Source organism: Homalodisca vitripennis, chromosome 2 (assembly GCF_021130785.1).
Source record: "Homalodisca vitripennis isolate AUS2020 chromosome 2, UT_GWSS_2.1, whole genome shotgun sequence".
NCBI classification, from domain to species: domain Eukaryota; kingdom Metazoa; phylum Arthropoda; class Insecta; order Hemiptera; family Cicadellidae; genus Homalodisca; species Homalodisca vitripennis.
In genome coordinates this window covers 56,456,898-56,467,653 of record NC_060208.1, presented here as the reverse complement: position 1 = coordinate 56,467,653, position 10,756 = coordinate 56,456,898, and positions in this window count along the sequence as shown.

Genomic DNA, 10,756 nt, shown 5'->3' with positions numbered 1-10,756 from the left:
TTTTTTGTCTTTTTTCATTGTACCTACGTAAGTCAATTTCCTCTTCAACAGTTCATCTATTACTTCAATGGAGGTGAACCAGTTATCAGCCGTTACATTCCTGTTGGATCCCTGGATAGGGCGACATAGACGGACTATGGATTGCGTAGGAATGCTCAACTCTCTCTCAGATTCTGTTACTCCTAAGCTGTCACTTCCTTTGCCTGCGTAAATGTATGCATTCAGCAAGTATGATGTCTTGGCATCCGCTAAACACATTACTTTTATGCCATATTTTTTGGGTTTTTTTGGCATGTAGACCTTATAATTCCATCTTCCTCTAAATGGTACTAACATTTCATCCACCGTTACTTCAGATGATACACAATAATTTCTCTGACAGTTAGATATGAATTTAGTAAATATCTCTGATATTGGTGCAGTTTTATCGGTTCTCAGTCTTTCAGTGCGTGTATTAGCATCGTCAAATCTCAAACAAGCAATTAAAACTAAATATCGTTTTTCAGACATTGTATTAGAAAATATAGGTCGACTGAAAGAGCCTTTGGAAAACATAGATAGTATTTTCTCATCATTTGACTTCAGAATTGAAGAAAGCATAATTATACCTAGAAGTGCGTTTATCTCGTTTTTATTAGTATCCCTAGTTACTTTTATTCGTTTTGTCTCCCAATTTTGGAATTTGACTCTGCAATTTTTTGTTTGTATTTACTACAATAGTGTCTATCATCTCATCATCAAATAAAAGATTCCAAACCTCTGTTATCTTTGGTTTGTTCCCTAATTCTCTAGCGCCACCCCTAATACCTGGCAAACCAGTTCTAATGATATTTCTGGCAGGAGTTCTCACCTGAGTAATAGGCTGTTTTGAAGTCCATGCATTGGGAGGTCCAAATTCAGTTTTCTTTGACCTTTCAAGAAAGAAAATCGGTAAGGCAGCATCAGGTTGAATATTTTTTTGAGAAACGTTTTGATTACCAGGATTTGGCAGAGCATAATCAGCTTGGTCACGATCTAGTAGTGCTTCTTCATCTGCTGAATCTTCTGATGATTCTTCTGGTACTACAGGCTCCCTCGTAGCAGCTTCCTCCTCGGACAGTATGTAATCGGGGTCTTCGTCAGAATCGTCAACTTCTTCAAAACTTTCGGCTGAATCGACATCACTTTCATAGTCCAACAACCTACGTATCCTGTCACTATAATCTGGGTCACTAGTGTTCACTGATCTACTGGTACTTGGCCGGTCCATTTTCGTCTCAAATACCCACCACACGTTATAGGAAACACCTGGTCTCGCAGACCGCTACGCGCACAACGTTCACGGAAACGCCTGGTCACACAGACCGTGTAGGTTTTGACTAGCGATACGTCAAGGTCAAACGCTTTGCCGAAACTGATCAATATTTGTAGTAGTGGTAGAGGGGGGTGAGGGAGGCAGCTACTGAACTGACCAGACCCCACGCTCGCGCAGTGTTGCCAATACAAGAGAAACAAATTTCCCTAGTGCGTGTGAGACCGCGGTTTCCATAAGAGTGTTATTAACACTAGTATGGAGGCTAAATAAAAAATGTGTGAGCATTTAAGTGCATAATTGTTTGAATAAAATTACTAATTTGTAATTACCAATTCTTAATTTCATTACATCTAAGAAAAATTATGATTCTTCTTTAAAAAATTATAAACGTTAATAAAAAGCTGTTGCAACCTACAGTACGGTATAAAGGTTATAATAATAATTTCAAATCAAAATACACAGATTACAAAAATCTGTAACTATAAAAAAAGGAACTAAGAACTTGGCAAGAAGTTTTTCACAAGAATATTAGATCGCACCTGATTGCAGCAATTATAGGTAGAAATGTGGTTTTTTTTATTTTAAGTTGTGGATCATACAAACACCATCAACCTAGTTCGCTACGGCATGGAACTATTATCATAAACTACCACAACCTAAAGGGGTGTAGAAGGGGCAAGAATAGACAAACCGCACCAGTATCACATCTGACTGACTAGTCCTTGAAGATCCTCCAAGCGCACAGTCCCCTCAGATTCTCTACTCCGTTGTAAGATGCTGCGGTTCATAGATGAACAGACTGGAATAAATGTGCAGGACTTATGACGAATCTTCCACTGCCGTAATCTGAACCTAGCCTACACACAACCCAGGTGATCCCGTAACCAGGAGTTTAGCACGAACAGCTCTCTCTCGTAACTCCCAACTATATTTCTACACACGCAGCTGGGGTCAAGAAATATAGCGGATCTACTTTATCATCATCGGTCAGTATACAGTACAATAGCAGGTTGCAGTAGGCCCAGACAATTAGTAAGCATGCAATTTGGCACAGAATTATAAATCAGTAACCTAGACGCCTACTGTAAAGAATTGTTGGCTGATGTGAAATAGTTGAATCAGAATAAAACGCGTCTTCAATTCCTTCTGCCAAATCCCATCCCTGTTAACATTGTGTATCAATCATGTTCAGGTTTTACTAATACCGACATAAATTAATGAGCAATTGGTCATGAAGGTGATCCTTTAAGAGTGAATTTGGGAAATTAGGAGCTCAGTGGAGGAATTTGAATGACTTGAGAGGAAATCTCCATATTATTTCTCTAAATGCTAGATAAAGAAGTGATATGGAGATCAGATAACGAGCTATTCATTACTAACAAATATTCTACATCAGCCAATGTTATCTCTAATTATTAAATCTAAATGTGTTATGATGAAGTTTAACGTAAAGCCAGCATGGAGACTAAACTTTCCTGGCTATGAAGATCTGATAGACTACAACTTGTCTACCTCCTCACGAGAGATACTGATATAAAAGTGTTTAGTCAAGACTAGTTTGTTTCATGGCCACTGCTACAGAAACTACTTTGTACTCAGACTCACAAGGTGTAAACATCAAAGATTTCTAAACAAGTACATAATATTGACGTATAATCAACTACCACTGAAACTGGTAAATTTGTAGGATTCCAAAGTACTAAAAAAGGTATGTTTAACAGTTTAATAGACTATATCCTCTCTAGAATATTTGAATTCAAATATGTGACTTTCAAAATAGTACAATAGATATTTTGCAGATTTTTAGATTAAAAAGTGCTGAAACGAAACAATAATTAACGTGCATTTGCTACAAGGATAGCCAAAAAAATGGTTAATGTTTACTTGTAATGAGTGACTTTTTCTTAATATGACTGTACAATGAAATATTGAATTATTAGGCTGGCTCTATTTCAAAACTGGTCCAGAATCCATAAGTTGTTTATTGGTTAATTTTGTTTTCTTCAGGATATTGACGATTTTCTGAAGATGTCAACATGAGAGACAGTAACAAACTAAGTTTATGAAAATCCTATTATTCCTCCAAATTACTAAATTACAGAATAAAATAACCTTCTAATAAGTTTAATTAATGGAATTTTCCATTGCCAAATGTAGAACAATTAAGTAAGTATAAACTTTATTTGTTACTATGTAAATGCTGTAACTCATCTATCTGTATAACAGGGTTTTACTACAGCTGTGTTTCTCAAATTTTGTCTGTTCAATGATTGAGGCTCGTTTTTAGTTCTGATAACAAACATCTACGCTAAACTACAATGATTCTTAGAGCTTTTGAAGAACTTAGCCCAATTAAAGATTGATCTATAATTTCTTGTAATCAATCAGATTAAGCTTCCACTTTGAAAATAACAATATCGTAGAGTTGAGATATGAAGCATGACTAATTGAAAAACAATTTAAAAAGCACTGGTGATTTAGAAGTTTTAGATACTTTTATGACCAAAAGTTTGACTTAAATGTTCATTAAGGTTATACTACCTTGTGCAGGAGGGATGTAGAATTTCAATAACAGTTCTCTAAAGTCAGGTTTGTTCAGTTTCTCCATAAACCTCTTTTCGTTAAGTGTATCTCCACCCTTTCTTAAGTGTGCCTTCAATTCCATATCTTCAAAGACAAAGCGTTCTAGCATTCCATGGTAATCTATTGTCTTTCTATTGGTGAGTTCCATATCTTCTGAATAATCTTCAACTTTCCAGATATTAGGAGATTTCAAGATGTCCTCCCACATTTCTGCTGCTTTAAATACTTTAGGAGGGTCTTGGTGGTGTTTTATTATAGTAGTTGGTCTTGTAGAAATCAAACCCACCACTGCTTTGTTGTTTGCCATTCTTTCACCCTGCAAACGTCTGTTTGGGTGTTGATTAGAACTTTCACTGTCTGAAGAATCCAATTGGTTTTCACTTATGTGAGTGTTATTTTTAGATTTAATAACAGTATTTTTAATGTACGGTAATTCAAGCACATCATCATTTCTTAGGTGGCTGTTTGATTTTGTTGGTGACTTAACTGTTATTTCTACATCTTTCATACTTTTGTTGTCATTTAAAGCTAAAATGCCTCTTTTATTTTGAGACCTTCCAGTGATATGTAATTTTAAACTTTCATTAACAATTGTTTTATTAACCAGCAGTTTACTATTGGAATGATTTTGTTGTAACAAAATTTCACAATCCTTAAAGGGATTTCTACAAGCTGAACCTTTATCAGATATGGTAAGAAGTTCTTCTTGGGAAACACAATCGTTAAAAAATGTTTTTGAAATATAACCACTAGTTTCAGAATATTTAGGTCTAATTACTTTGGATAATATTCTTTTATATTCATGATCTTTATTACTTTTGCGTGATGGAATAGTTTTATTGTTCAGTTTGTGCCTTAAATCATTCCTGGATATTTTTTTAATACTATCTCCAAATTTGCTTAGTAAAATATTTCCATAGTTTTTAGAAAGCATTTTAAAGTCTTGTTGTTTATTTTCTCTTTTTGAATGTTTTATTTCTTTCTCCCAGGGACATCGTAGTATGATATTTCTATCTCTTTTGAAGCGATCAGACAGTGTTGAAGAGTGAAAGAGGGCTTTCTTTAGATTTTTTGCCTTAGTAAATAACTGAAGACCAGATCTTTTCGCCAATTTGGTGTTCACACCAACTGACAGAGATTTCATTTTCAGCTGACTATGCTTGGTGATGATTTTCACTTTCAAATTTAAATTTCTTTTCTTAGCAAATGCCTGCAACGTTGCAGGTAAACAAATTGTGGAATCAACTGGTTTTACAGAAGACTTTTTCATCACATAAACTCTCCGGTTCTCAAACCCTTCATTACTTGGAAGACAAATCATTTTGAGTTACACGATCTGAAATAAATACATGTTTTTTCAGAAATACAGGATATGCAAACCAGATTTTTCTCAATATTTTTAGAAGAAAAGATGGATTGAGGCACAAATTGTATTGCTCAGGGTAAAATTGAAGCCGAAACAATGTAGTATTTTATAAAGTAACTTTCTCATAATAACTAAAGAAAACCACATAATTTTAGGCAGCTAAGAAAGATCTCAGTGCTATCAAATAAATTGAGTAAACCATTCCTCGAAAATATTTTAAAGTATTTTAAAGTAAACTTAGAATAATACATTGTGTCTCAGTAACACTTTGTTTGTAAACAATGAGTTATGCATTTATGACGGCACTTACCACAAGAACAGTATTTTATTTGAAAATTTTAGTCATTTATAATATATAATTTGCGCTACTACGTATTTTTATATAGAAACATGGTAACACAAAAAATTAAGAACTATGGTATTGTCTAAACTATTGTTAGTCTATAGATTAAAACGTCATAATCCCCCTTTGAAGCTTACACTATTAACTATTGAGCAATTATGACTTCCCTATATTGTTTTGTTTAACAATAATATCCTTCATAAATCGGTCAGACAGTGTTATAAAGAAGTATATAAACAAATGCACACGCACGTGGTTCATGTTATTATTCATATCTACACCATTTTATGAAAGTCTTATGGTGTCTGACTGTGTGTGTTACTCATCATATAAAAAATATTGAAATGATTGTGCTGAAATTTTACATTGCCATTCTTAGTTAACATATAAGGCCTATTCTTATTTTGAAAATTCCTCAGGCTATACCCCACTGGTTTTACAGCAATAAAATAATATTAATTGAAAGAACTTGTTAAATTTAATGGACTGTTTTGTGTAAAAATTATTTCATGGCAGCACAACCATACGAGGGCTGTTTAAAAAGTATTGGACCTTCTGTCCTTCCGCTTAAACGAATGAAGCATTGGTGGCCAAGCTCAGTGCGGATAGGGAGACAGTGTTCACTTGTGTCTGTAAAGCCATTAAAACAAATAAAAACTGCCAGTGACAACATCTATTGATTTTCAATTGGCAGAATGTAATCTCTCTATATTGAGGGTACTATTCCATGAATGTGCAAGTATATAGGAGAGTTGGCTTTGTAAAGGTGTAAATTACATATTATACAGCTATCCACTTTTGAACTGTGTAAAAAAATCAGTAAAATATTTGTGCTTAACAGAAAATAAAGTGAGTTAGTATAAAACTTAGAAATTACCATACATGAGATCCTGCTCCATCCATCCCATTTTTCAATAGTAATCCCAGTCAACATAAACAGTAAAACAGATTTTTACTGCTTAGCTTGTAATGAAAATGTTATAACAGGTTTAAGCTAAAATGTTTGAAAAATATATAAAACCAACCAATTCAACAAAGTAACATCTTCATATGTGTTGATAAGTCACATGATTAAACTGTACAATACTCTACTCTAAAGGACCGATATTTATCATTTTTAACAGGGATACAGAAGTCAATTTTCAAACTCATCAACTCGTTCGACACTTATTGTGCATACAGGCAGACAGAAATCAGATTTTGTTCATCAGCAACTGATGGGACTGGATTTGCTAAACACTCAGACCATAAACCCCATACATTGAAACATTTAAGTATACTAAGAAGTTAAAACAATACCAGGTGTTTACCATTTTTAATATGAATTACAACAAATTTGGCACACATGTAGGATTATTTTGTATACAGGAAAGTAATTCTTGTAAAAATACTCAATTTTACCATAAATCTGCTCAGAAGTTCAGAGTATTTATTACTTTAACTAATCATAACGATGATAATTAAGATGATAATGATACATGTTAGCAGCTACCCACGGCTTTACACACAATATCATAGGCTTGGCACATGTATGAGCACTTTTGGTTTAAGTTAATAATATTTTCAACACCAGTTGAGTTTCCTTTGTTGCCACAATCTAGAAGATATGTCAAAAAGTGTATATTTATAGACATTGCAATTTACTCTAGTCTATGTATTTTGTGTGCCACAGTTGATTTGGCCTTATTTCCCCAATTAAGAAAATATATATACATACACAGGTCTGGGAAACCTACTTCTGTCACAGTCTTTGAAGTTATAGTAAAAGTTAGGTAGTAAGTTTGTCTTTGATATTTCCATTACAATACTGTTCAAGCACTGCATACTTAATATCTGTTAAAATGTAAAGTTAAAAGTACACTTTTATTAAAACTTAATCTGCTTATTTTATTACTCATTGCTCAACAGTGGTTGCAAAAAAGGTTGAAATAAGAAGTAATGTTATTATAAAGCTAACTCTATACTTTCTAGTAAATGGCCCCTAAAAAGTGTTTAATACAACACATAAAAAATTACTCTTTGCTACAATAAATGGTATTTTTGTATTAAAATAATAAATTTTTGAGTTTTTACAAAACTCACATATTTACATTCAAAAATATTTAGACGTATTCAATATATGGTTATTATATTTTGAAACTTTCACTATTATATATCACTTGATGACAAATTTTACGATGAAAAGTTTGATGCCACTTGGTACAATTACTACTTTATAATAAAATGAAAAATTATAAAATAATAGCTACTTATAAAAACTGGTTGTTTGATACTATAGAAATGCCTCTACTGTAACCGTGTTCCGTATGGATGTCTTTCTTCGCAGTAGGGAGTAATAAAAAAAATATATGAAGAGAGGCTCTTGTTGAGGAATAAATTCAGAACCCAGTGATGTAGCTGACCATTTTCCCAAATGAAATTTTCCACATAAAAAGTAGAAGACAAAATCCAGTTATTTTGCACTCTGTCGAAGTGGGCGAGGAGAAATGGCAAACCAACTTTTTTTATTGAAACTTTATTATTTCAGTATGTACTTAGTACACATTATTACTCAACAAGCAATAAGCATCAAGGCTAAATTACGCTGATTGAGTTTATTACAAGAAGTTATTTTGCAAGGGTATATTTTTTCGAAAGAAATAGACCATTTAAACTGTAAAAATGTTGACAGTCAGAAAGTTGATTAATACTGGTAAGGATAAAATTGTATTGGGAAATCATCCTATAATTTTAAATTTATGCATAAATAAATAAACAACAAAATAATGGAATTTAACATGAACAGCCACTTACACAAGCTGTAGATCTTCAAAGAGTGATTAATTCAAATATACTGCTATTTTTAAAGAACTACCTTTTATAGCAACATAAAATAAAACTTGTTTGAGAAAACTGCAACTAAGTTAACAGAAAAACAATCAACAGTATATTATCCACCCATAACAGCTGAGTAAATCAACTGCCTGTAGACAATGTAAAAATTCAGATGGGTGAATTGTAAATATAGACACAATATAAGTACTAAAATATAACAAAATATACCATAGATTATTTTACAGGATTTCTCATGTTTGCTAGTGACAATTAATAACCCAAACCTCAAAATAGAAACAGATTTGAGACTGTTAAGGGTTATGTCTAGATAACTACATCTATAATAACATATACAAAATTTGATTGTATGACACTCAATTATTAATTTAATGAAGAATACTTTTTCATTCATTTTTCCTTCAGAAATGTCTGGTACGCTTATTGGTTTTTTTTATTCTTTATGTGCTACAGAGAATTATCAATTTGGTTAAATTTAGTAGGTTACTTACTTTGTTAGTATTTTAATTCTAAAATTTGTAGTATATCTACTTCAATATCTATTTTTGTTAACATCCATTTATCTTGAGTAAAGTTTGCTTTGTGTTTTGTAGCCCTAAAATTCATTAAATAGTTTAAAAGTAAACTTTTTTCTGATATTTTATTGTGTATTCATAATATGGGTTGAATCAGTAACATTGTTATATACTATTACCATAAAGTAATTAACTTACCTAACCTAAAAAAAAATTTTAAATATTGAATGAACATTACAAATCTGGAATTTAACCCATTGAAGAAATATGTCCCCTGCAGTACTGGTAGCAACAATTAATTCAGCAAAAATGCAAGATGATGGTTAAAGCTTTCTAAAACAAACCATAAGATCCAAAAAAGACAGAGCTTTAACTTTTTTACCACTGTCTACGGTAAAATCTTCATTGAATATACTAAATACTGCATTTGTAATAAAACTATTAATTCAAAATAACTGATAATTTTGTACATACATTTATTTTTAAAATAAACATTTCAACATATAAACAAAATAAACATTTCTAATTAACGTAACTAACTTTACCTAAGGTATGGCAATGTTTTTATGTAAATAAAAATTTTCATGCATGTATCTCAAATAATAAGCTCAAAAATAAAATGAAGGAAAATATTAAAAGTACGATTTTTTATGATTTTGCTGGACATATAGGCATAAAAACAAATACTACTTATAAGCTATGTATCATGCAGTGAAAATAGTTTATTTTGTTAATGCTTGTCCATTACAAAAACATATTTTTTCTCCTCTGAGTGAAGAGATAGGCTCTTTACATAAAAATCTTTTGCTTCACACAGAAGTACGTTGGCTTTCCCAAAGGAACGTGTTAAGCAGACTAGATATGATCAGAAATGTTGGTTTTGGGGATGCTAATTCCCAGCTTGCAGAACATTTTGCTGATGGAGAATGGTTAATCCAACACGAGTATTTGGCTGATATTTTTTCCCCAAATAAACATTCTGAACATGACATTGCAAGGCCTAGATAAAACAATTTTATTTCATAGGGCAATGTAATTGGGTTTGCAAAAGAATATCACTTTGATCAAACAAGTAAAGAAAAAGTTGAACAATTTCCTTTGATGCTTGAATTTATAGAATTTGTTCTGGTGTACAAGATGATTCACTTGACTTGACTTTTTTTTTCTGCTTGTACCTTAATCACCTGGAAGGTTTGAAACCCAGTTTTTGGGCTACATCCCAAATGAGGATACTTCTGGTTCACAATGGGTTTTATTTCCGTTCAATGAGAGGATGGTGGAAAAAGCAGAACTCAACCAATAAAATAACTGTAGTACAAGAGCGATTATGTGGAAATATTTTGGGTAGGTATAAAAAAATAAATATCCGGATTTGGTGTTTCAAACTTTAAAACCACTGATTCCATCTGAAACATGATATTTATGTAAATCTGAATTTTTAAGAATGGTAACGATTAAAACCAAACAAGAAACAGGTTTTCATGAGAGAAGGATATAGTTATGTGCCTAACAAATATTCAACCAGACATTTCAACCCTAGTGTTGGCAATCGACAACTATTAGTTGGTGATAGGCCTGCGGTGGTTGGCAATCGATGATCAGTCGTCGATAGTCATGGCGTCACTATATCACTTATTATAGTACTTAAACTCTACTATCAATGTGATTTGGCCAATATTACAAACATCAGAATCTGTCCTGTCTACAGACAGTTTTTTCAATAGTTGTAGCGAATGGACGGGTGATGCAATCAGCTGTTTATATAGTGGAATTTATTTTCAACTCTGTTGCTATAGCCCGGCACAGTTGTTGACTGACTGTAT